Consider the following 27239-nt stretch of genomic DNA (forward strand, 5'->3'; position numbering starts at 1 on the left):
ACGAAGCTGTCTCTATTTGTGGATGAGCAGATCATTTATAAGGAAAATTCAAGAGAACCTGCAGATATCTGGTATAGAATTGGTGAGTATTCAATAAGCTCTCTTGATTCAGTATTAAAAAAATTAATCGCATATCTATGAAAATAATTAGAAAATGCAATTTAAATTATTCCCATTCACGAGATCCACAGATACTCCAATGTACTTAGGAAAAAAAGAGTCTAACAATGTAAGTGTGATCTTTATGAAGAGGATTGCAAACCTTAGAAGCAGACCTGGTGAAATCCTGAACTATTTTCCATCTTTGTAGTTGGGAAGACTCAGTGTTGTGAAGATGTCAGCTCAATCCCAGGTTTATCTGTGAGTCACATATCACCCCTAACAGAATTCCAAAAGGAGTTTTCAGATCAGCCTGACAAGCTAATGTGAGAATGTCTAATGAAAGGGGAATGAGCCAGGAATATCCAGGACGGCTGAAAAATGTGAGCAAGTCAGGGAGTCTTGCCCTGTGAAGTATTAAGGCTTATGAAACAAGAGTAATTAACACATCTGACAAATGTACAGAAACAGACACATTTTGTGAAAGGGAACAGAAGGGTCCACGTCAGACCCCCCATAGGTACAGTGAAGTCTGACAGCCCCAATCTCAGTAATCCTAAGGTGTACCTTTGTGTTGTCTCTGAAGTACACATTCATCTTACAACATAAGATGTTTTATAATTGTTGTCAGCCAGATGGCAGACCTAACATAGTTTTATAAAAATGTCCTGATGAGAATTTTAGAGTTGATGGGTTACGGAATGATGGGGGTCATCCTAAATCAGTGGGAGAAAGCCAGAACCTTTTCAGAAATGATACTGAAACATTTGATCAGACATGTGGAGCAAAAAGGGAATTGGAATATGATAAACAAGATTGGTACCAGAGAGTTAAGCACACAGAGAGGGAGGTGTGACCAGCAAGCATCACCAGCAGAGGACTGGTACCCAGCCTGGACGGGGGATGTTCATGGCTGTGGGAATCAGTCAGAAGTCAGAGAATGGTCTGTGTGTGTGGTGGGGTGGGGTGGGGGAGCTGGCACTTCCCGGGGGAGGAATGGTGTTACCAGAGCCTTCTGGGAGCTGCTGGAAGCATGGCTGGGCAGGGCTGTGGGCACCCAGCCCCACTGGGCCAGGGGCCCAGACCCCAGCCTCCCCTCCCAGTGTGCCTGGGTCTCCTGTCTTTCCTTCTTTGGCTGAGCCCGGCCAGAGAGAAGGGTCCTAGGGGTTCAGCCCGAGGGTCAGGGGAAGCAGACCCAGCACCTTCTGAGCTGCGGTATCTCAGACAGCTTCCCCACACCTCTGTGAGGCAGACCCTGCGTCTCCGGGGAGAGGAGACCGAGGCTTACGCACCAGGTAAGTGAGACCTGCTGGGCTGAGAGCCCTCATGTGGGTCCCCATCTGTGGGCAGATGTGGGCGGGGCCCTCGGGTCCAGAGCTCTTGGCGGGGCGCCCGCTGCTCTTCCAGGGCTGTGGTGCGTGTCCGTGCGCCTCTTTGTGACATCTCTTCCTCCCGCGTGCGTTCTATTGCCCATGTCCTTTAGGGCTGCAGCGGGAATGTGGTTTCATCTCTTTTCTGACTGCTGGGATGGTGGAGGAATCGTGACGGTTGGCACGGAGGGCGGGCGGCCGCGTGGCGGTGCCACTCTGTGCCCGTGTCCCGGGGCAGGTGGGCTGCGCTGACTCCCGCGTTCGTTTTCCTGGCAGCTGCCCCCGCGCTGGTCACCAGGCTGCGGGGACGCAGAGCTGCGGGGACCTGGTCCCTGTCTTCTGTGTGAGTAGGGGAGAGGGGCACACAGGAGGAAAACGCCCGAGCTGTGTGCCTCCAGATGCTGGGCATCTTTCTCTCCTGCTCTGATTTATTCCATAGATCTCCAGTAGGCATCTCATGATGCCTTTTCATAAATGAAGAAATGAAGTTTTGGGGAGACTAATTTATTTATGCAAGTCAACTAACGATGTGGCTGAGCTGAAATGCAAGCCTGCAGCTCTCCGGTTTTGAGCTCTCTGCACCTACGTGGAAAATAACCCATATTTTAGGAAGAGCGTAGGCGAGATGTCCCTCCAGGTAGAAGTAGCAGAAATCAGGGAAGACTGTGCAGATATGGCCTCTGAACCTGGCGTGGAGAAAGGGCGGGGACGGGCACCCCTTCTCAGGAGCTGCTGTCCACTCCGGCCCACCCCCCTCCATGCGGGGTCACTGTAGGGGCGGCCCTGCCGGCGAGCGTCACCCATGGGGCCCGCTGGGGAGCCGCCCACTCACGAGGCGCTGGGCAGTGGCTCCAGTCAGTTGCGAAGCTGGACCCCCTTTGTGCTCTGGGGGCTGGCTTTACGGAACGTTACAGTGACAGCCGAAGGGCATCAAGTGTCGCGTATTCTATTGTGGTCCTCCAGCGTTCACTTCTCGGCACACAGGAGGAAGAAGATGAAAGCTCATTCTGTTCGTGTGTGAGCCTGTGCACGAGATGCAGTGTTTCTGAGGACACGTCTTCAAATGCAGTCGTGTGGAGCTATTTTTAGGCATCCCTTCTCCCAACAGTGCTGTTTAAAGATTCAGCTCAGGCTGCTAATAGGTATATTTATAACCATCCTGTCGACTGGCCCAGCGTGAATGCTGCTGCAGATGATGCTATTCCTGGAGACGGTTGCCATAGTTACCATTAACCCTTTTGCCTTGGAAGAGTCTCCCGGTCGGTATGCTTTGCTCCCCCAGGGTGCTCAGCAGTGTTTGAATGCATCCATGTGCTCTGAAATGGAGACGAAAACTGAGTGCACTTTATGCTTAAGCGTGAATAAACTCGATGAATGAATGGGAGCACAAGTGATCGACATCAGTAGCGGCTCCTCCCTTGCCCTTAAAAAAAGCAGCACAATAAAGTTGGTTTTGTAGCCATTGCTGAGCACCAGGGTGTTAAAATCATCTTCTAAATGTGAATATGGACTCGCACGTGAGGAGAAAGAAGCCTCAGTGCCTTAAGACCCATCCTTCCTGCTTCTCTACCTGTGATTTCTCTGGCTTTGCAACTTACCCATGTAAACAATGCAAGCATCTCTTTATTAATACTCATTCATTAACTGGAATGCCACAATGACAAGCCCTAAAACTGGCATTGCTTGGGATGTAATTTCAGTCCTGATTTGCCTGGAAGGATTCATCTGTCACAGGGTTCAAAGGAAGCAGAGACATAATCAGATAAGTAGACTTATTCCGCCCCCCCCCCATTTTAACCAACCCTCATTGTGCTGTGTTAGAAATGGGGTTGGTCCTCCTACCCACAGGTAGCTTAGAGTTGGAAGAGGAAACGAGCAGTTAATTACTCTGGAGTGAAGAACAACATCAGTGTTACAGAAAGAGCAGAAGTGCTCTGTAGAGACATGGACGTTGCCACGTGGGCCAGTCCTCAGGGATGAATGGTGATCAGGATGGGTGGGGTAAAGTCTTGGCTGAGGGGAATGTGTGGCAGTGCCCAGCCTACGGGGCAGTGACCGTAGCATGAGCCGGTCCTTGGAGGCAGTCTTGTGGGCGCTGAGGCTGCAAGGATCCCACAGGCTGGACCCAGGGAGGCAGAGTGCCAAGCTGAGGAATTACCGGTGATTGAGGGGAAAAATTGACTTGGTCTATCTCCTGCTTTATGAAGGCAGCTACATGAATAGTGTGGCAGGATTCTGGAGGCAGAAAGATAGTGGACTCTGCAGTATTGCTGGGGGAATTCTGAGATGCATTGAATTTTTTCTTAATTGGTATATAAGAGTGTTGTTTAGTCGAAGCGAATTGTCTTTCACATTTCTGTGCTCTGGTTAAACGCCAGGTATTGTGGGGGGAGCAAGGTGCTAAGCAACGTGAACATACACACAGCAGCAGAAAAGTAGGGGTGACCCTGCCAATTAGAAGGAAGATGGTGTTCCTCTGGAGGGAGCTGGTTAGGTGCAGGAGCCTCTGGAAGCCTGGGATGAGATGTTTGTGGGTCCTAGTAGGAGGACCACTGCTGGTAGCTGGGATGTCAGGATGCCAGGCCGTGCTGGTTGGCTTTCATTTCCTTGGATAAAATGGAGAAAGAACAGCTCTGGGTTCCACGGGTGGTCCACATGAGAGGACGGGTCTGCTTCCAGGAAGTCCTCTGTGCCCACCTCCCTGCCTGCCCAGCACAGAGTTGGTTACCTGTCCCTGCCTGTGAGCGCCCCCTGACGATGCTGCCTCTGCCGGGCATGGTCCTGACCCTTGGCGGTCCTGCTCTTCCCGGCCTCCTCTCTCAGTCCCCCGCCATCAGGCTCTGAGCTCCTGTGGGGCTGGAACTGACCTGAGGATCCTGGCTTATAATAGGTGCCAAGAGTGCTGAATGGATGAACAGATGAAAATGAAGTTAAGAAATCAGTGATTTTTTTTTTCCTTTGGTGGAGTGGGTTTTTTAAAACATTAGTGACTACTTGAGATATACCAAAAAGATATCGAGAATAATACATTGAGCAATCCTACATCTGTCGTCCAGCTTCTAAGGGGTAGTCCACTTTTTTGATGCCTTTGAACTCTTACATATAAGGACCCAACCGGAGCCGTGCACCCGCATCCTCCCAGGCAGGGAAAAGCACAGTCCCACGAAGGGAGCTCGCGCTCTAGGTAGTGAGGCCCACAGATATATGGATGCTTACTGGTATCCATAGTCCAGTGAAAATAAACAGTCTTTATTGTGAAAAAACCCCTTGGTTTAAATTCTCGTTCCTGAGTGCCAGAGGCCACCTATCACAGTGGCTCCAAGCCCAGTGCCCTCCTGGAAGATGATCGGAAGGCCCTCCTCGTGGGGCCCAGTCTCCACCCCTGCCCCACGGTCACCCTGCTCTGGAGTCTCACACCGTCTGTCTTCTGGCCTGTCTGTGAGCTTCACGTAAATTACGTCCTAAAACCTGCGCTTTTTCCGGAATCTGACTCATTCATTCTACTGATGATGGGCCTTTGGGTTATTCCCTGTTCAGGACTATTATGTAAGAGTGCGGGATGGATGTTCTTGGGTCTTTTTGCTTCACATATTTACATGTTTTTGTTGTACATTAACCTCAGAGTGGAAATACTGGATCCTAAGCCCCGTAGCTGTTTTTAGGAGAAAACTGTTAGGAGCATAGTGTAGTCAAGGTGAAGCTTTTACTACAAGGCAGGGCGATACCTACCATCTTGGGAGGGTGTTAGGAAAAGTGTCACGGGGTCGAATGGGCCTTACGTCTGGGTGGGAGGGCGCCAGGAAGGGCAGGGCCGGACCACCCCGGCACAGGGAACGGGGCCACTGGCACCGCTGGTCCTTGACTTGTCCTCCCCAGGACCTCTGGGCCTGTTGGAGTCACGGGTCTGGGAAGCTCGAGCTGTGCTGGCCTTTGCTTCTGGACCCTTTCTCTGGCTGCCCTCTCTAGGACGCACGCGGCGTGGACGTCTGTGCCGTCTCCTGTCCCCAGGAGTCCTGTGTGGCTGCCCCCAGGCTGTGATGCCATCGAGGAGAGAGCCCGCTGAGCGCCTGTGTGGTCCAGGCGGGCCTGTGCACCGACCGGGCTCTGCGCCCGCAGCCAGTGCGCCTGGCCCGTGACCTCAGCTACAGCCGTCGCCACCCACCTGGGTCGGGCTTGACTGCTGCTGAGTCTGAAGCCACACCTCCTCTCTCCTCTCCTTTTTCCTTCGGATTTTTTTTTTTTTTTTTTTGGTGTGTTTTATAACCACTTGTCTCTTTCTCATTAAGGCATAGCACACTGGCTACATTCCTGTCAGTCTGTATTTCTGCTGGTTTAGACCCTGAGCAGACGAGACGGGATGCGCTTATTGTTCTGAGCTCCTGTTCCCATTTGGGGGCAGCGTCGGCCAAGGGGGAGAAGCTGGCCCCTCGCCCTGTGAAATCAGCGCAGCCTGAACTGAAGGTCATCATTAATTCCAGCAAGTGCAGAGAGGGGCGCGGAGGTGCACCGAGAGAATGTCAGGCAGATCACAGAGCCGGCAGAGGCAGCTTCTGGAAAGGGCCTTTAGGGTGTGCTGCGTCCTTCTGGCCTCTCCCAGGCTTTCTTAAAATAGCAGAGAGAGACTGTCCAAGCGGAGAAACGGCGCCTCCTGCATCGATCTTTCCTGCCCAAGCGTCAGCTGCTGTTTGAATCATTGCCTCCGTGGTACGACAGTGACATTGCCACGTGCGTGCCAACACTCAGGGAGACCCCGCGTGATATGCTTAAAGCCCAAATTCCAGAATCAGACACACATGGATTTGGAAGTCGACTTACTTACCATCTTGGACAAAATACGTAATATCACTCAGCCTCCGTTTTTCCTGTTCAGAGTAGAGCTACCAGTACCTGCTTCACAGGCTGAATGAGACGCAGCAGTGAAGCGGGTTCTCTCCAGATGTCACGGGGCACGACTCCTCTGAGGGGCCTGTGCCCAGCGGGCGGAAGACTCCACCAGTCAGGGGTGGGTGGGGCCGAGGTTGGAGGCGCTGCATCTCTCACTGGAGATCCCGGTGCTCAGACAGGGCGTGGCGTGGCCTCGGGGGAGGCACAGGCAGGTCTGTGTGTGGTAGGTGCCCAGCAAGTGTCCTGGAGCATCTGGGTCCGAGCACACCTGCACGGCCACAGCCAGGGTTCGAGGGTGGACTGTGCTCGCTGCACTGCCAACTCCGAATCGGAGTGTGGCCCTGGTGCTCCCCAGCGGCCTCCTCCCTGGCTGTCGCTGGGCTTACTGCCGCTTGGCATGCTCCCTTTCACCTGCGCCTTGGGGTCCGATCGCCCTTCTATGCCTAGCTCAGATATTGCTTCTTCCTGAAGCCTTGGCCGCTGCTCCTCCTCCTCCCCTGCCTCCCCTGGAGTTCCTCCCAGGCCCTCGGCTCTGAGTTCCTGGAGGCCAGGATTAGGGCTCTCATCCCTTCTGGCCCTTTCCAGAGTGTCTCACCCGTCCTTGCCCGCAGGTCCTGGGCACGAGGTATGCAGTAGGGAGTGTGACAGAGCCGTGAGGGGCGCTGAGCAGCCCCCGCCCACCCAGCAGGCAGCCCGCTCTGCTCAGTGCCCCTGCTGTGGGCCCCGCTGGCCACCTGGTTTTGTGCTCCTGCTCAGTCCTGTTCCGACTCTTTGCGACCCCATGGAGTGTAGCCCGCCAGGCTTCTCTGTCCTTGGGATTTCCCAGGCAAGAATACTGGAGTGGGGTGCCTTTCCTCCTCTAGGGGATCTTCCCGACCCCGGGATCGAACCTGCGTCTCATGTTCTGCATTGCAGGCAGGTTCTTTACCAGTTGAGCCGTCAGGGAAGCCTCAGGGCTTTTTCTGGGGGGAACCTGATTTTCCCAGACTGGGTCCCTCTGCCTATTCTCCCTTCCAAACCTGCCCCACAGGCCCCCAAGTACCAACTCCCCTTCTTTTAGGGCCCGTTGCGCGTCCTTGCCTTCCTCTCCACGTTACAGGAACCTCATAGGAAGGCGGAGAACGTGACCCGTCTCCCCGCTCCCCCGCAGTAATTGATTGTCTTCTTGGTTGAAATCGCCTCGCGAGTCCCTTTTGTTTTATTGTGGTGGTGACTCTCTCTAAGACAGCTGCTTCTGTCAGTCTTCTCCTGAGAGCCCTTGCTTGCCCCATGAAAGCTCCCCCCGGCCTTCCAGATCCCCCACCCTCCGCTCTCCCCGACTCCTGCAGTAGCTGGCTAGAACCCTGCTGTGTGTGTGCCTATATAGATGCCTTTTCTTTGAAGAAGCACCAGATTGTGTTCTACAGTGGTTGTACCATTTTAATTCCCACCAGCAACATGTAAGCATTCCAGTTTCTCCACATCCCCATCAGCATTTGTTACTTGTTTCTAGTATAGCCAGCCCAGTAGGTGTGAAGTTGTATCTCACTGTGGTTATGATTTGCCTGATGACCAACAGTGCTGATCATCTTTTCATGGACTCACATCTTCTTTGGAGAAATAGTTATTTAAGTCCTTTGGCTATTTTTTTTAGTTGGGTTTTCTTTTTGTTTTTGAGTTCTTCATATATTGTAAGCATGAAACCCTTATCACCTATGATTTTCAAATATTTCCTCCCATTCTGTAGGTGGTCTTTCTGCTTTCTTGGTTTAAGTCCTTCGATGCAGAAGAGTTTTTATTTTTATTGATTTTGCTTATGCTTTTGGTGTGGAATCTGATGCCACTGCCAAATTCCAGGTCAGGAGGTGCTACTGAGCACGTGTGCAGAGGCCAGTGGTTGCCTGTGACGCCTGGAACGTGTGGCTGCAAAGGACCACGTGGGCAGCTGAGTCTTGGCGACTCAGCCTCAAGACTTTGTTTCCTGAAGACGTCTGTGAAGGAGGAGGTCTTGGGTCTCATTTGCTGCGAGAAGATGTAGTCTGTTGGCCAGGAGACAAAGCTGGCTAGGAGGAAGGGCATGCAGGGACTGAAATCCCATGCAGCTCCAGCCCTTGTGAGCTCCGAGGCCTGGGGCAAAGCACTTGACCCGCGGAGCTTGACTTCTTCAACATGTAGTCAGAGGTTCGCACGATTTCCTTTCCGTCCTCAGGGCGTTGTTCAGAGGCTAGATGAGCTCTGTGTGTCTGTAAGGAGGCCTGCTAAGCAGCTCAGTGCTGGGCAGATGGTGATTCTGTGAAAACCCAGAGCAGTTTTTAGTGGAGACGTCTCAATATAGCTCGTGTAGTATATATAGTTCAGAATAATGTTTCAGTGGGCAGTTTGGCAGTCCTGTGTGAGTCAAACCCTCCACAAAGTCCATATTCTACTACCAGTGATTCTACTTCTAATACACCCTAAGGAGGGAAAAAGTCTAATACGCGAAAGGCTTTGCATGCAAAGAGGGTTATTTATAACAAAGGAAAAATTGGAAACAATCTGAGTGTGGTATAACAGAGGATTGATTAATTGAATTATTGAACAGCTTTATAATGGAAGAATGGGCAGCCACTAAAAAAAGCTGCAAAAGTACATTATAAAATATTTTTACAGTGTAATTTCAGTTTATTAAAAATCTATGCATAGAAAAAAAAGGCTAAAAGGCTGCATGTGGAATTCATGGCTATTACTTTAGTGATGGAATAATAGGATATTTTAATTTTCTGTCTTATTTTATACCATTTTAATGATGAACGTTTATGGGGCTCCACCAGCCAGGGCAGACCAGCCCTCCCCCTGGAGCCCCTCGCACCCCAGGCCTGCCCCACCAGTGTCCTCCTCAGCTCTTTTGGGCTTTGACTCCCTGTAGTGGGCGCCTCTCCCTTGGTGCCCAGCTCTCTGGGCTCAGCCACCCGACACCCAGCCTCCCTTTCTTGTGGGTGCCTGCCATGCCCACCTCACCCAATGATGCCTGAACTGAACTGCTCAGACGGAGATGGGAGGCTAACTATTGCTGCTGCTCATGAAACTGATGTATGTAGAGGACTGGAATGAGATTTAGTGGTGACTTGAGACTCAGGATGGAGGAGTTTGCCTTCTGTTAACTGAAAACCCCATGAAAATTCACTTTGTTGGCAGAGCGACAGCGATTTCCATGGAGAAGTCTTCTTAACAGGGAGCTGTGGGTTCAGTCCCTGGGTCGGGAAGATCCCCTGGAGAAGGAATTGGCAACCCACTCCAGTATGCTTGCCTGGAGAATCCCACGGACGGAGGAGCCTGGCGAGCTACGGGTCCATGGGGCGGCAAAGAGTCGGACGTGGCCAAAGTGACTTAGCACGTCAGCTGTGCGATTGCCCGCTTTCAGAACCGTGAGTGCAGAGTTCATGGCGCAGCATGGACTCGTCATCAGGAGGACTTGTTGGGGCAGCGTGGACAGGTGGAAAGGGCGACGGACTTCAGACCTGTTTGCAGGGCCGTGCGCCCGTGCCTTGGCTAACTCTGTTGGCTGCTTGGGCAGGTCAGCCCGTCTCAGCGAGCCTCAGCGCCCTGCTGTGGACAGTGGTCTGGGTGCTGTGACGGGTGCGGTGCCTGCGGTCCCTGCCTCAGGGTGGCCCTCAGGGTCCGCAGCGTGTGTCCACAGCTTCGGCTGGTGCTCCCTCCCTTCTTTCACTGCCTTCAGAGAAGATGACTCTCCCCTGACTCTCCAGCTTGTCTTCCTTCTGGATGCAGGGCCTGGGGCTTGCGGTGAGAGCTGCTGTAGGGCGAGGGCAGAGGCTGCCCTTCCCCGAGATGCTTCCTTGGCTCCCTCGGCTCTGAGGCTGCCGGCCCGCGTCCCTGTCTCTGGTGCGAAGCTGAGCAGCCTCAGTCCCTTGTTCGCTGTTGCCTGCACCCCAGCTGCCCAGCCTGGGTGGGCTTGGGTGGCAGAAGTTAGAAGCCCCCTGAAGACCCAACCATCTCCTTTTGGATTGCATGCTGACTAACACTGGGGCTGGGAGTGGTTTCCCTGAAAACTTGTGGGGTTTTTTTTTTTTTCCCCTGTTTCAAAGTGAATGAAGCCATCTTTAGGTTGTCTCAGTCTCAAGCCTAATCTTGACTGAACTGAGCGTCTGTGATCGGAAATAAGCAGTGACTGAGGACCGCAGAAGAGTGAGGGGAGTGCTTCCTACCTTTGCTCTTGATGAAAACAAATTAAACAAACTGTGAACGCTTATGTTTTCCGCACGTCGTGGTCTGTCCCATCTTTCTTTTTGGCTGAAAAGCCAATTTAGATTTCCACTGTGAATCATTTTAGTGAGTCGGGTAGATGCTGTCTTTGTTGGTTTATTACTCACCCTGCAAAAGATGCAGCCTTGCCAACACTTTTTAAAGGTGAGTTTGGGCTTTAGCGTCTGTGACTTCCGGCTAATCCAGACCAACCGTCTTATCTCATATTCGGGGCCTTCATTTTCGACAAGACCCCGGTGGAGCAACAGACGTAAATATCCATAAACTTTCTGTTGTTCAGTTGCTATGTCGTCTCTGCCCCTTTGCGACCCCATGGACTGCAGCACGCCAGGCTTCCCTGTCCTTCACTATCTCCTGGAGTTTGCTCAGATTCATGTCCGCTGAATCGATGTGATGGATCACAGCCTTGTTGTGGCGAAGGGGCTTGCATAACTCAATGGAGTTATGAGCCACACCGTGCAGGGCCACCCAAGATGTTCAGGTCATGGTGGAGGACGCTGACAAAACGTCCCCTGGAGGAGGGAATGGCAAAGCACTCCAGTATTCTTGCTGTGAGGACCCCATGAACAGGATGAAAAGGCAAAAAAAAAAACAAAAAACCCCCAAACCCCAAACCTTAGAGTTTTACTATCATAGTTTTAGACTTTTTCCGGTTTATGTGTAGGAGTGATACTTGTGGATGTGGTGGGTCTTTCTCTGATGGGATCGCTTTTGCCATCAAGCGTGTATCTCCCTTAAATGTTTACTGATCAAAGGAAATGATTTCTGGAATATATATATGTGTGTGTATATATATATATATATATATATATATATATATATATAAAATCATCGGTGAAACCTATGCTTACAAAAAAAGGACCCCACATTGTTGAAACAGCTCTTTAAATGGAGGCTGAACGGTTCTTTGGTTTGTTCGCCTCTTGGCGTTTATTGAGCGCCTGCTGTGCACCAGGTCCTGGCCTGCCTGCCTGGTGTGTGGCCAAGCGTAGTGCGCGGCCTCTGCCCCCGGGGGCCCGCTGTCCTATTGGAGAGAGCTGTGCGGTGGTGCGCCCTGCCGGGCGGGCAGGCTGCTGTGGAACTGCGTCTCCCTGCCGGTGGCCAGCTCACTGAGGATCATCTGACTCCTGCTCCTTCGCTTTGTATTGCACGTGGCTGTGTGTGTGCACGCGCACGACGCATTTCATTTGTGTGCTTGTTGGTTTTAAACCCACAAATGCATACGTGTTGAGCCTCGGTCCATCTTGCCGGGCAGCCAGCTGCACTGACTCACTGTGCCCTCAAGGAGCTTCTGTGTAGCCTCTCGTTTGTTCTGAAGAAACACCTCTGACATCTGCTTTGAGAAAAGCAGCATACTAAATGGTCTTTTTTTTTTTTTTTTTTTTCCCAGGACCATCTTTCATTCTGTTGCAAAGGGGCGTCTTCCTTCAGTGGTTTCCAAATAGAGGACTGGTGGCCCAGACGCACTTGCTAGGGAGGGAGGCCCCGGCGTGGCTGTGGAAGGCAGGTGGGCTCTGCTCCAGACTCGGCGCTCTGCCCACCTACACGGACCAGGGCTCCCACCCGGTCCATGGGCCCCAGGGTGCGGAGCTGGCCCCCGATGCTGCAGGGTTTCCCCGCGTCCCGGCGGATGTCGCCCTGGGAGGCGAGCTTTGGCCAAGTTCACCAGGCTGGGCCACTTCTCCTCGCTGCTTCTGCTCTGGCTAAATATATCATGCTAATTGAATGTTGCTTTTTCATTTAAAATACCACTGCTGGAGTTCCGATGAGAAAGCTATGATGTCGACAAATGACATCATTTAATTTTAGGATCATCATCCTTCCTGTGTTCCACCACAGACTGAATTGGACCCTATCTTAGAGCTTTTATATATCACAGAATGTCCCATTTTGATGACTGTCTGATCAGCAAGGGACGCTGGTGTTCCCTGAGAGACCCCCTCTTCCTTCAGGCTGGGGCTAGATCACTTCATTTGCTTGTCTGGAGCTGGCGCCTTGCGAGTCCAGTGCTGAGGTGGGCCCATAAGTGGCCACCTCTCTGGTGGCTGTGGGCCGTCCCATGCTGGAGACGCCCCCTGGGGCCCCTCTTCTGTGAACGCCTTCTCTCATCTGCTGTCTCCTGGCCTTTCTTCTCTTCCCAGCCGATGGCCTTGAGTCCTCCTGACTGGCTCTCTTAAATCTCCTTCACTGTGGTGTAAGTTACGTGCAATAAAGTGCTGGTTTAGTTGTCCGGAGGATGGCTTATGACAGGTGTACACATTTCTACCACCCCAGCCCCAAAGCTATGGTTTTCCCAGTAGTCATGTATGGATGTGAGAGTTGAACTATAAAGAAAGCTGAGTGCTGAAGAATTGATGGTTTTGAACTGTGGTGTTGGAGAAGACTCTTGAGAGTTCCTTGGACTGCAAGGAGATAAAACCAGTCCATCCTAAAGGAAATCAGTCCTGAGTATTCATTGAAAGGACTGATGCTGAAGCTGAAACTCCAGTACTTTGGCTACCTGATGTGAAGATCTGACTCACTGGAAAAGACCCTGATGCTGGGAAAGATTGAAGGCAGGAGGAGAAGGGGACGACAGAGGATGAGATGGCTGGATGGAATCACCGACTCAGTGGAGATAAGTTTGAGCACGTTCTGGGAGTTGGTGATGGATAGGGAGGCCTGGCCTGCTGCAGTCCATGGGGTCGCAGAGTTGGACACAACTGAGGGACTGAGCTCAACTGAGCCCTTACCCACCACTCCTAGCCCTCCTCCGCAGGCCGCTGCCATTCTCTGTGTGACCCCAGGTTAGATGTGCCTTCTCTGGAGCTCTGTATGCACGAGCGATGGCCTCTCTCAGACCTGTTTGGACCCTCCCGTCTTTGCTTCAGTCCTCGAGGTGGGGTTCCTGGTGTTTCTTGCTGGGTCTCCTGAGCTGCCCCCTCATCTGTGCGTCCCACATGGCCTCTAGGGGGAGCTTCATCCCCAGCAACGCAGCCTTGTGTCCTCTCTCTGGACCCTCTGCGCAGCTGCCTGTTCAGCCTCGGGGGGGGGGGGGGGGGGAGGGTGTGTGTGTGGCATCCCCTGCGCTCTCCATGGTCCCACCCCCGTGTCAGCATCCTTCCTGGCCTCCCACCTGCCCCGCTCCACTGCCCACCTCTGCCCCGGTCCGGAAGCAGCAAAAGGCTTGTTTTCCCCTAAGATGAGAACAGCAGGGTCAGGGGTGATCTAAGGCCACCCTGCTGGGCAGCGGCGAGGCCTCACAGTTTCATCAGCAGCTGCCTTCAGTGCTCTTTTATCCTAAGAATGGCAAGATTCAAACCTGAGGATTCTGAACATCCTCCCTTCCAGCTCTGCAAAACACGAAACTGTGTATTCCCTAGAGCCAGACAACAGGGACGCTTTTCTCCAGGAGGTTGTGTACCCTGTGGAGAGCAGGCTTCGGCCCCCGTGAGTGTGCGGGGCACGAGGCAGAGGGGATGGTGTCCCACCGAGACGCCCAGCCCTGACCCTCAGTCCTGTGACATGCTCCCTCACACGGCAGAGGGGTGTGCAGTGTGGTGAGGTTAGGGAGCCTGTGATGGCAGGTTGTCTGGGACCGTCTGGCTGGACCCAGGATGACTGTCAAAGGGTCCTTATCAGAGGGAGGCCGGGCCATGGAAACAGGAGGTTGGGGTGATGCTGAGAAGGGGCCCTGAGCCAAGGAGCGCAGCTGGCTCTGGAAACTGGGAATGGCCAGGAGCCAGAGTGCCCTGAAGCTCCTGGAGGAACCTGCCCTGCCAGCACCTTGAGCCCAGGACTGGCAACCCCCACGAGTTTCAGCAGGTGTGTTTCGAGCCACTGAGTTTGTGGTCCTCTGCCACAGCCATCCTGGGATCTGACACAGGGCAGGCGCTGCTCCCAGGCAGATGTGGAAAGAGCCGTCACAGGCTGCGGCTGCTTCCCTCTACCCCTGCAGGAGAGTCAGTGGCGTTCCGGGCCGGTGGCACTTCAGCCAAGGTGCAGCATGCAGGCTGACCCCAGGTGGCTGCTTGCCTCCCCAAAGACATGAGGGAAGGGAAACGAGGGCGAAAGAGGGGGACAGGGGGAGGGCCTGCAGCAGGACAGGAGCCACAGTCTCTGTGACACGATCACCCACAGCCCATCCCCTCTGCCATGGTGTGCCACGTCCTGGGGGTCTGAGCTCCGGGAGGTGGGGTCGCAGAGCCACCGGGAGAGTCTCACCAGGGGCTGTCTCGCTGACGGAGGACCTTGTCTTCTTTATGGCTGTAGCCCTGCTGGGAGGAGCTCAGAGGGTACAGAGGAGGCCTCGGTGAGTGTTGGCAGGAGCGAAGCCATTGGTTTCCTAGCAGAAAACTTACAGTCGAGACTACAGGAAGAGTGGCACAAGGCTCAGCCTTCGGTGATAGTTCAGCTCAGTTCAGTTCAGTTCAGTCGCTCAGTCGTGCCTGACTGTTTGCGACCCATGAATCACAGCACACCAGGCCTCCCTGTCCGTCACCAACTCCTGGAGTTCACTCAGACTCACGTCCATCGAGTCAGTGATGCCATCCAGCCATCTCATCCTCTGTCGTCCCCTTCTCCTGCTGCCCCCAATCCCTCCCAGCATCAGAGTCTTTTTCAATGAGTCAACACTTCGCATGAGGTGGCCCAGAGTACTGGAGTTTCAGCTTTAGCATCATTCGTTCCAAAGAACACCCAGGGCTGATCTCCTTCAGAATGGACTGGTTGGATCTCCTTGCAGTCCAAGGGACTCTCAAGAGTCTTCTCCAACATCACAGTTCAAAAGCGTCAATTCTTCAGCACTCAGCTTTCTTCACAGTCCAACTCTCACATCCATACATGACCACTGGAAAAACCATAGCCTTGACTAGACGGACCTTAGTCAGCAAAGTAATGTCTCTGCTTTTGAATATGCCATCTAGGTTGGTCATAACTTTTTTCCAAGGAGTAAGCGTCTTTTAATTTCATGGCTGCAATCACCATCAGCAGTGATTTTGGAGCCCCCCAAAATAAAGTCTGACACTGTTTCCACTGTTTCCCCATCTATTTCCCATGAAGTGATGGGACCAGATGCCATGATCTTAGTTTTCTGAATGTTGAGCTTTAAGCCAACTTTTTCACTCTCCTCTTTCACTTTCACCAAGAGGCTTTTTAGTTCCTCTTCACTTTCTGCCATAAGGGTGGTGTCATCTGCATATCTGAGGTTATTGATATTTCTCCTGGCAATCTTGATTCCAGCTTGTGTTTCTTCCAGCCCAGCGTTTCTCATGATGTACTCTGCATAGAAGTTAAATAAGCAGGGTGACAATATACAGCCTTGACGTCCTCCTTTTCCTATTTGGAAACAGTCTGTTGTTCCATGTCCAGTTCTAACTGTTGCTTCCTGACCTACATACAGATTTCTCAAGGGGCAGGTCAGGTGATCTGGTATTCCCATGTCTTTCAGAATTTTCCACAGTTGATTGTGATCCACACAGTCAAAGGCTTTGGCATAGTCAATAAAGCAGAAATAGATGTTTTTCTGGAACTCTCTTGCTTTTTCGATGATCCAGTGGATGTTGGCAATTTGATCTCTGGTTCCTCAGCCTTTTCTAAAACCAGCTTGAACATCTGGAAGTTCATGGTTCATGTATTGCTAAAGCCTGGCTTGGAGAATTTTGAGCATTACTTTACTAGCGTGTGAGATGAGTGCAATTGTGTGGTAGCTTGAGCATTTTTTGGCATTGCCTTTCTTTGGGATTGGAATGAAAACTGACCTTTTCCAGTCCTGTGGCCACTGCTGAATTTTCCAAATTTGCTGGCATGTTGAGTGCAGCACTTTCACAGCATCATCTTTCAGGATTTGAAACAGCTCAACTGGAATTCCATCACCTCCAGTAGCTTTGTTTGTAGTGACGTTTTGTAAGGCCCACTTGACTTCACATTCCAGGATGTCTGGCTCTAGGTGAGTGATCACACCATCGTGATTATCTTGGTCATGAAGATCTTTTTTGTATAGTTCTTCTGTGTATTCTTGCCACCTCTTCTTAATATCTTCTCCTTCTGTTAGGTCCATACCATTTCTGTCCTTTATCGAGCCCATCTTTGCATGAAATATTCCCTTGGTATCTCTAATTTTCTTGAAGAGATCTCTAGTCTTTCCCATTCTGTTGTTTTCCTCTATTTCTTTGCATTGATCTCTGAGGAAGGCGTTCTTCTGTCTTAGCTTCAGCGTGCCCACAAATAGAACATTGGTGAGGACACTGCGTCTACTCCCTGAACCCCATCCTGTGCTGCCGTTGCTGCTCTGCCGGGCCCTCCGCCTCTTCCTGGGCCACGGCGACATATCCCACTCTGGGCTGCCGCCCCCCTTTGCTCAGGCCCAGCCAGCCCAGCTCTCCCTGCCAGGGTCACCTCCTTCTGGGAGGGTCTGACTGCGGCTCGTGGTCTACCCATCCTGTCCTCTGTGCCTGTGTCTCGACACCGTCTCTCTGTGTCCCAAGGTCCCACAACTCTGGAGCCCCACGGTGCCCACAAAAAGTGAAGTGAAGGGCAAGTTGCTCGGTCATGTCCAACTCTTTGTGTCCAGGCCAGAATACTCGAGTGGGTAGCCTGTGCCTTCTCTAGGGGATCTTCCTGACTCAAGAATCGAACCAGGGTCTCCCGCATTGTGGGCAGATTCTTTACCAGCTGAGCCACAAGGGAAGCTCTGTGCCCGCAAAAGTGTGATGCAAAGCTTTCTTCTCACTGGCGGCTCCCTGACGCCCTGGGGACGGCCCACCTCTTCTCGACCAAGCGGTGCCATGTAGACCCCTTCCAGGTTCCCACATGTCCGTCTCATCCCTGGACTTTAACAGTCTGCACCTTGGCATGTTCAGAGTGTCGCAGGTGTGTGTTAGTTGTGCGTCGTCAATTTTGATTGCATTAATGAAAAGGATGAATGAGCGAGTGGTGAAGGCAAAGGTTTAATAGAGCAGTGAAGCTGGGTGGAACCGAAAATCTTAAAAGCGAGGTCTTTTTAACACGCCCTCTGGGAGAGGCTCTCTGTATTGTATTAATGAACTCGGAAGCTTGCGAATCAGGGCAGTGCTGACGATCTCTTTTTCCGGTCACTGAGGACAGGGGCTGGCATTGTCGCCACGCTGTTCATCACAAGCTCAGGTCCAGCTGGGAAAAGGAGTCACACCGTGGTTTGAGTTGCAGGGAGCGCTGGAGCCCAAGTTTGCCTTAATTTCTGTTTCGTGGGTGTGGATGGAAGTTATCCAGTTCAGGGTGGGGCCACACCAACTCCTCTTGTGGAACCTGTGGTTCCACCCAGACCAGGGCCAAACTTCCACATGCTGCAAACCTGGGGGTTTCCTTGAGAAACATCCACGGTGATCTTCACCCACCTCCCCAGTGTTTGTTGAGTGTTTGCTACATGAAACTAGGAGTCGGAGTAAGACGCGAGTCAAGGAATTGAGTCTTGCAGGTGCTGCGGTGGGTGTGGGCAGAGGTACAGGTGGAGCTGGCAGGACAGGTACATAATTCTGCAGGTGCCCAGGCGAGAGGAGGGGGAGTTCCCTTCTGGCTTAAACTAATCTGAAAGGACGTGACATGTGGGAGGCCTCGTGGCAGGAGGTGGAAGGTTTGGAGTCAGTGTGTGTGTGTGCACGCCTGCCCAGTCATGTCCAACTCTTTGTGATCCCATGAACTGTAGCCTGCCAGGCTTCTCTGTCCATGGAATTCTCCAGGCAAGAATACTGGAGTGGATAGCCATTTCCCTCTCTTAGGCATCCTGGGGTGAACTCACGTCCCTTAGGTCTCCTGCACTGGCAGGCAGATTCTTTACCACTGAGCCACCTGGGAAGTCCCTTTGGAATCAAAAGACCTGGCTAAACCCCCGGCTTCATCTCTCAGCGGAGTGCCCCCGGAGAAGTTACTGATGTCTTCTCGCTGCACTTTCTTAGCCTCTAAGCTGGGATATTCGTATCAGCTGAGACGTGTCTGTGTGGTGACCGAATGATGTCACAGTCCTGAGGGGGCTGCATCCACTTAGATGACATTGCTGGAGCTGGAGACCGGAGGAACGTGGGGGGCGCCACACTTGGAGGAGGAGTGCTGTGCCAGGCAGCCGCGGGGCCGGGGGCGGGGCGGGGCTGGGCTGTGGCGGCCGAGAGCCCGCAGTGTGGCCTGGGCTGGGTGGCGGGGATGCAGGTGGAGGGGGCCTGGGAGGAGCCATGCTCGGGGCGACCCTGAAAGGGCTCCGGCTTTGCTTCATCATGTGCTGCGTCTTGCTTGGCCGACTCATCCTCCTGATGAGTCTTCCCAGGCTGCGGATAAAATTAGCCTCGGTTTCCTGAACTCAGTTCCAAAGCACAGCCCTCCTGCCATGTGCTGGCTGGCTGCAGGCTGAGGCGCCGGCGGGGGGTGGGGGCTGGCCTCCTTCCCTCCCCCCCACCCCGCCCCACCGCAGCGCCCTTGCCCCCTGCTGTGTGCTTTGGCTCCTTGCCTGTCTTTTCCAACACAGCTGTGGCCTGGGGGCTCCCGGAGCCCCTTAAACTTCAGGCAGCTTTGGCGTGACTACACCCGGAAGGGGCCTGTCTCAGTTAAGACTCTTGATCGTTGTTGGCAAAATCGCTCAAGCCGTCCTAAGCTCAAGAGGGCATGCACTGGGGGAGAGGCTTGGTGGCCCCTGGAACCCAGGGCAGGTGCACCGCAGAGCCAGGCTGCCACTAGGACGGGGCGGAAAGGCCCTGCGGGCCCGACGCCCGCCGTTGCTCTCCTGGCGGTCTCTCACCCCTCCTTGCTTTTCTCCTTTCGCTGTCTCCTCTGGGTCTCTAACTGCGTGGCCCCTGCAGTAGCCACCTACCGTGGCCCCAGGTGGCGTGGCAGTTCCGCCTGACCGTTGCCTTGGCCCCGACCCCGCACTTCCAGGAGGAAGTGTCTTCTGGGCTCAATGTCTCTTTGCTGTCCTCCCCCGGTCCTGCCACCTGGGGCCCGTGGGGCAAAAGTCCGATAGTGATGACCGCGGCTCCTGGTGGCGTTGCCCGTTAGTGATAGGAGCACGGGTTCCCAAGAAAGGGGCGACGGTTACCAGTGAAGGGCATGGAGATGATGGCCTCCTCGGCCCGCCCAGCTGGGACCCCAGGACCCCTCTGGGGCTGTAGCAGTTGTGTGAAGGACACTGGTTCGCTGCAGACTCACTCACGGCGTCCGGCGTCAGGTGCTGGCTGGATTCTGAGGGTGCAGTGTGTGTGTTTCTCTGCCACTCTCCAGAAGGCCGGGGGAGAGCTGGCTCTCCCTGTCCTGAAGCTTGGTTTCTGTTCCAGCTTGAACTTCGTGTCCTGTGCCCGCTCCTGGCTCCTCTGTGGACCCTCGAGCCCTCGGGATTCTGCTTCTGGGGAGAGGAGGGCACCCCAGTGCACTGCACAGGGCTTCACCCCCGTGAACCTCAGTGTCTGATTGGTGAAGCGAGATTAATGGTAACCATCTCATGGGATTTTTGTGAGAAAGTAGGTTTTTGTGAATTTTGTAAGCTCGGAAATTATCATGCAGATGGGATTTCAAATTACCAGTGATTTCCGGAAACTAACGTGCTTGGATCGCAGGAGGTGAGTTACCAGTGCACTGTGGGTCTTTGCAGGTCTTGGGAGGGTTCTCTTTCTCCCCGTGCCTCAGTGTACATTTGATGTACATCAGTGTACATTTGATGTTGTGTTTCTTAGCACAAGTCTTAAGCAGTTTCCAAATCCCTCTGAAGAGAGAAGGACTCAAGCCCGCTTTTGCTGCTCACCCAGGCCTGTGAAACAGCGTGTTGGAGGCTGTTTCGCTCCCTGTAGGTTTAGGTTTCTTGCCGCCTGGCACACAGTAAAGCTGCCATCCTGTTCCAGCCGTGTGCCCAGCGCTTCATGCGCATCATCTCATCCTGTCCTGACACCGTCAGCGCGCAACAACACGTTGTCATCCCCCTTTACAGACGAGGCAACTGGTCTGAGTGAGAGAAAAGGTAAGTTAGCAAGACTCTCAGACTCCAAGGATCCCCTTCTCCCGCGGTGCCGCACTCCTCTCGGCGCAGCACGAGACTCTGCACGTGGACTCTGGCAGCATCTGAGTGACAAGCAGCAGCCCGGGCCGCGCCCACTCGGCACCCCAGCTCAGCCTGCCTCGTCTCCAGGGTTCCCCAGGAGCCGTTAGGGATACTTGGAAGCCATGGCGGTCGTCCCCTCCCTGCCCACCTGCCCGTGTGGCTCCTGTCTCAGGAGACCAAGTCCCTGAGGGCCATCACACTTGTCAGCTCTTGCCAGAAGGGTGCGCCCCACATCTGAGCACAGCCAGGGGTAGCTCACCCTCGCAGTCACAGCAGGCGTTTACTGTCTTTAAAGAACAATAGCGCCATGAATCAATTTTAGAGCCTGAGAGAGAGCTGCGGCTTGGTGTAATGGCTCCCCAAATTTGTAAATTACAGCCATCAGCGTCAATAAAATAATGACAGCACCAAAGCAGTGACTCATCCCCTCCCTCGTGTTCTGTACGCTTCTTACCTCCTCTCAAAGGAGGAAAAATGAGCCTTTAGTTGAGTGCTTAACTGGATTGTTCTGAAATCGTCACAAGAAGAGAACATGTCACATGTAGACCAGCGTGTCCCCAGGGGAGTGACGATCGCTTTTAGGTGTGAATTTCCTGCCTCTGAGAGTCGGCCACAGTGTCTCCTGAGAGGTGCACTTTGCTCTGTGGCCGGTGTGGTCTTTCTAAAAGGCTGACAGGGTAGGACTCCCCCTGCTCTAAGCCCTTTCGTTTTCCTCGTGGCCTCTGGAATAGAAGCCCACCCTCGCCTCGCACAGCGGGCAGGCGTTCTGCCCCCGCCTCTTCACCCCATCTACCTCCAACTCACGGTGTCTTGTCACCCCTCTTGGCCTGGTGCCCCCTGCTGCTCTGCTTGGAACCACCTTACCCAGCTCATGCACCTCGGGGCTCCTTCAGGTTCCAGCTCAGGTTCTCCCTTCCCTGCGACCTTTCCTTCCTCCTCATAGCATTCACGATCTCGAGTTTCCTGAGGGCTTCCCTGGCGGTGCTAAAGAACCCATCTGTCAGTGCAGGAGACATAAGAGATGTGAGTTCAATCCCTGGGTCAGGAAGATCCCCTGGAGGAGGGCATGGCAGCCCACTCCGGTATTCTTGCTGGAGAATCCCATGGACAGAGGAGCCTGGTGGGCTACAGTCTTTGGGGTCCCACAGAGTCGGACATGACTGAAGAGACTCAGAGCACATGCTCGCAAGTTTCTTGAATACCCGCCCTGTGCCCAGAGGGGTGCCTTGTAGATGTGTCCAGATATTGCCTCATCCACCGACTCCCCCCCGCCCCGAGGGTGTTCCTTTCCACGTTGGTGCTCTCCTCCTCGCTACAGGCTGCGTTTCTATGATGAGTAACTCGTGCCTTTGCTGTGCTGTGCGCACGCTTCCTGTTGCTACAGTTAGCACGCCGCCGTGTTGTAATTTCCTTTCAGATCGGTGCCCTGGGTTGGAGTGTGAGCTTCCTGCGATCAGGGACAGGCTTGTCATTCGTCTCTTCCCCTCCACTCCTAGCACGTGTCTAGCTCCACGGAGGCGATCAAGAGGCTCATGGCTGAGCGTAACCGAGCATGTTGTGCGACGGTTGTTATATCTTGTTCTTGAAGCCCTGTGTGTCCGGTCGCCTCGCCTGGAAAACAGTCTTATTCCTGGGTCGTCAGCAGTCCTCCCTGGTCTTCTTGCCTCTTCCCTACTTCTATCTCCTTCCTGTTTCAGAAACCTCCCGTGTCCCCCAAGTTTCTGGGGGACTGGTGAGGGACACAGTTCTCCACTTCCCTCCTGTGTGCCTTCCCATCTTGGTCCTCTTATTTCTCTCCTAATTACAACGCTTTACCGCTTTCTTCCTCCTTGGTCTTTCAGTCTTAAATGTAATGACCCAGAGCTTAGAAGCAATTATGAAAGGATTATATCGGTGATGGATGGTCCCGTTGTGATTGCAGCCTGTGCTGGATTGAAGATCTTACTGTGAAGTGCCGCGACCGACTACATTAATGTCATCTTCTTGATCAAGCTTAACTCAGATTTTTGTCAATGGGAGTAGTCAAATTAATGACATTATGGTAAGAGATTTCTACGTCAGGGTGCGTGGCCCTAAAGTCCCATGTGTCTTCTGCAGTGTCAGCTGCTGGTGTTCAAATATCTTCCTTTTGAAAAGGGTTTTTTAACCTTTCTCATCCTTTGAAACCCAATGCCAGGCATATTTTGGACATCCAGAGTTGACTGGCTTGCTGGATACACGACTTGGGGTAGCATTCAGGTTACTCCACATGCAGTCACGGGGGCATCCTTCCGCCGCTGTGCGGGGCCTGGCAGGGACACGAGCAGGAATGAAGCACAGCCCTTGCTCCAAAGGGGGATGCATTCTGCGGGCCCATGGATGAGTTAGCAGCAGTGCCTGCCGAGGACCGCGAGGGTGTTGTCTGAGGGCACCAGGGGCTGCTGAGCTTGGGGAGGGTCGGGGAAGGGATGTCACAAGTGACAATCACGCCTGGAGACATCAGGGCATGCCTGGGGTCCGTACACCCAAATCAGCCGGTTTGCAGGCAGACCAGAAGTTGTGGGTGTGGTGCAAAACATGGACAGTGGCCTCCTGAGGGTCCCTGGGGTGGGGTCCGAGTTTAAGCACATTCAAGGGTAGACATCGGTCAGGATGAAAACAGCACCTACATTACTGATCAAGTTGGAAATGGAGGTTTGGCTCAGTCCTACCCACCACCTGTCCTCAGTTGAACTTATCCCCAAGGCCTCCTCCAGGGGCCCTGCCTCTTCTTGACAACTTACGGCAGAAGATATAAACGTGTACCTCCTACCATCAGAGCTCTCGGGGACTGGTGGGGTCTGTGCCGAGCTGGGCAGCCTTCCTCCTCTGCTTGCCACTGACAGGGCTTGGCCAGTACTCCTCTGTGGAACCGCCTCCACCACCTGTAGTTGGGATGACTTGTCTGAAGGCGGCTAGCACACTGGGAAGTTGCTTCCAGGTTGAGGATGGAGAAGAGATAGACCTTCCTGGCTGCAGGCTCTCCAAGGAAGCGGTGAACACACTTATTGGGCGGGCTCAGCTGCGGACCCTGGCCGCCTGGAGAACCCCCATTGCCGAGCTTGCCGCCCTCCCTACATCCAGCCTCCACGCAGCGGTCCTCTCTGCAGGCACACCCTAAACCAGGACTCCCAGCCCCGCCCATCCTCAAAGGCCCGCTTTCCATGCACCAGCTCCTGATGTTTTCTGGCCGTCCCTCTGGAAGTGCCCTCCCCTTTGTCCTGTGCGGCTGGGGGTGGGCATCAGCCTCCACCCTACATGGAGTGCACCGCCCGGGACGCTGCTGCTGGCCTCTTTATTCCTCAGACCAAGCTCATCCTGGCAGGGACCACGTGCTGTGTCTCCTTGGGTCATACTCAGCACTGGGCCGTGGTACAGCCCCTCCTGTCCTCCTCCCTGCTCCTCGGGTGACACTGGGCTTCCTCCTCGCCTGCAGCAGCCTCATGTAAAACTGGCTGCTTGGTAAATATTGCATGAATAAATGGCTAGTGCATAATAAATCAGTGAGTGAAAAATGATATGGAAGGGTAGAGATTTTTATTAGATAATCAACAAAAGAGGACCTTGAACACCTAGTGTGTGTCTAAGCTTTAGCAGAGTGGAGTGGTAAAGAGAAGGCTTTAGAGTCAGATGCCCCCTCAGGGGCACAGTGGTAAAGAACCCGCCTGCCAGTGCAGGAGATACAAGAGACGCTGGTTCAGTCCCTGGGTCAGGAAGATCCCCTGGAGGAGGAAATGGCAACCTGCTCCAATATCCTTGCCTGGGAAACCCCATGGATAGAGGAGCCCGGCAGACTACTGTCCATGGGCTCGCAAAGAGTCAGACAGGGGATCGGCCGTGGCTCATGGCTGCTGGGGTGTGGGGGGCCCCCCGAGGCAGGATGTCTGTGCCCGAGAGTGGGAGCATGGGGTCCCAGCTGCTCCCCAGGCTCGAGGTTCCTGATGTAAGGACCAGGACAGCCCAGGCCTGCCGAGAGGGTCACGGGGGCCGAGTGAGGGCGTCTCAACCAGGCCCGGCATGAAGCGGAGAGTGGCAGCTACACACCATCCAGAATTCTCCAGTCCCTCATGCCTGCAGGTGGAACCGGCTGGAGCTCCCCGTGGCCATGCCAGTCTTATTACTTCCCTGTCAATAAGAATGGGCAGCTCGAGGAAGGGGAGCGCTGCCCATGAAGGGTCATTTCCAGAGAAAGCTGTGACTGTTTCGTGAAACAGCCCCGTGTTCTCCGCGCCCCCCGCCCCCTGTGGGAGGCAGCTTATCTGAGTGTCCCCTCGATGCCGCGTCCTGCGAGTGCAGGAAAGCGTGCTGCCTCCCGGCCGCTCGAAGTCATACCTGCGTGAAGGAGCTCTGTCCGCTTGCTACCCTGCATCCGCCCATCAAACGGGTCACCCGTGGGACAGAGCGCCTTGGCCTCTGTTCTTCCCGGGGTGCCACAGGTACTGCCGTCGGTTCCCTTCCTCCTCTCTCTGCTTCGCTGCTGTTGGGAAGTGAGTCTCCGTGCTGTCCTCGTCCGCACATCCGTGACCTGCAGGGAGTTCCTGCTGTCCTGAGAGGGTGTGAGCGTGGCTGGTCAGGTGCGTCTCGGGCCCACGTCCCTCCCCTGCTCGTCGGGTCAGTTCTGTACTGCTAAGGGCCTGCGGCTCCCAGGTGCTGTCTTGGGGTGGGCAGGGGGGCGGGCTGTACTCTAGGCGCCCCCTGCAACCCCCAGAGTCCCCGAGGCAGCAGCCAGGCAGGGACGGGGCTGGGGCTCGGCCCTGGAGCCCAGCCTGGCCTGGGGCGCACGGCCCAAGAGGAGGCGGGGTGGCCTCGGTGGAGGCGGGCACCTCCGGCTTGCGGACCCGTCTGGTGCCCAGCTCCCCGCTGTGTGCCGGACCGAGAGGAGGTCAGCAGTTACCTTGCTCACGGGTGCCAGGCACAGGGCAAGCCGGGCCAGGCTTCCCGAGATGGACGCGTCCTCAGGGCCCCATGGCCCTCGTCTGGGGGCCGGAGGAGGAGCCGAGAGGCCCCTGGGGAGGCGGCAGGAGCCTGGCCTTTGCTCTGGAGGCTGAGCCGAGCCTGTGTGCTTCGTTGCCCAGCACTGTGTGATGTGTGTTTCTGTTTGATCTGAGCAGCAGACTTTACAAAAGATTCATCCTCACAAAATCTGCGTTCTGCTCGGTGACTGACTTTCCGCTGCTCTCCGTCGCTCCTTCCCTCCACTCCCACCTCGAAGGGGAGGTGCGGGATGTGCCCTTGCGTGTCCCGTGTCTGCTGTCATGGGCAGCTCAGTCCTCTGGAGACGCCGCCTGCTGGCTCTCCGTCCCTGGGGAGCTGGGCCTCACGGGGCTCTTGGTCTCAGATCACATCCCATCTGGCTATTCCTTGCCGGCTTGGTGGCTGAGATGGGCTGGAGGGCCAAGGTGGCATGGGGAAGGCCATGGAGAGAGGGGAGAGACCGGGAGGGACTGTCGAGCTGGAGTCTGGCAGGGGCTTGGTGCGCTTAGCAGGCGGGCGAGGGGGCAGCAGGTCCCAGGAGCGGGGCAGGAGGTTGGTACAGGGGCAGATGCAGACAGAGTGTCAGGAGTGTGTCCATGCGTTCTCTCTGTCTCTGCCAAGCTTGTCTCTCTCTCAAGCGTTGGTATGTCTTCTCTGTAAGCGAGGAAGCCAAATCATCCCAAAGAAGGAAGGGCTTGTGCCAAGAGCAGGAGGATTGGGCCAATGGGCGTGGGAATCAGGCCCAGGAACGGGACGAGGTGGCGGATCCGGTACTGTTAGAGAAGAGCTGGCCATCGAGAGTAAGTGGCCAATTCGCTCGTCAGGTCACCACGTCTTCATTCAGAGCGTTGATGACACGCCAGGCACCATTTCAACACGGCCTTGATGCCGAGCCTCGGGGTGAGCCTCGTCCCTCTTTCCGTAGCTCGTCCTTGTCTCCTCCTGTCCTGCCGGCTGCTGCTTGTCTGTTCCTGCTGTGACCTGTCAGAGTGTCCGTCTGTGTGTGACTGACCCCTAGGTGGTGCGTGTCTCAAGGTGCCTGGGTCTAAGTCCCCTTAGTTCCGGATGCCCCCCAGGCTGCTCAGGACACCCCCTTCCAGGGACCCGCTTGTCCTTTGTCTCTCTTGGAAACTCCTCGGGCTTTGAGGCCTGGCTCTGCAGGGATGTTTGGGTCCTTTCTCTGCCAAGCCCCATGCCCGCATGACTTCTAGCTCTGGCCTTGCACTTGTGTTAGACCGTCCATCTCTTGTTTGCAGAGCCGCCTTCCCCGGACGATTTCATTCCCGTGTCTCCAGCTCAGTAATGGTGCTCGGTATATAGGAGACGTGCTCAGTAAATGCTGAGAGAGAAACACACAGAGCCGAGGGACGGCCCGGAGCCTGAATGTAGCAAGGCAGGCGGATGAATGCTTTGTTCAGAGAGCACCGTCTGCGTGTGGAGAAGCATGGGTCTCTGTGGCCGAGGGGTCAGGGGCCGGTGTGCACCGCACCCCCTCCCCTGGATGGGAGGCAGGGTCGGCAGGAACCTTGCTGACCTGCACTTGGCTGCCCCGGCTGAGTCGTGGTTCTGTTGCTTACTCGGCAGGCCGAGTTGCCTTCGGGAGTGCCAGGACCTTCATCTATGGA

General features: G+C 54.4%; 1 protein-coding gene across 6 annotated transcripts in view; it reads left to right on the forward strand.

The window, feature by feature from the left end:
- TRAPPC9 (trafficking protein particle complex subunit 9) overlaps window positions 1–27239 on the forward strand; it is a 405352-nt gene that overhangs the window by 177240 nt on the left and 200873 nt on the right. The window lies entirely within an intron of this gene.

Source organism: Ovis aries, chromosome 9 (genome assembly GCF_016772045.2).
Source record: "Ovis aries strain OAR_USU_Benz2616 breed Rambouillet chromosome 9, ARS-UI_Ramb_v3.0, whole genome shotgun sequence".
In the NCBI taxonomy this organism is placed as follows: Eukaryota; Metazoa; Chordata; class Mammalia; order Artiodactyla; family Bovidae; genus Ovis; species Ovis aries.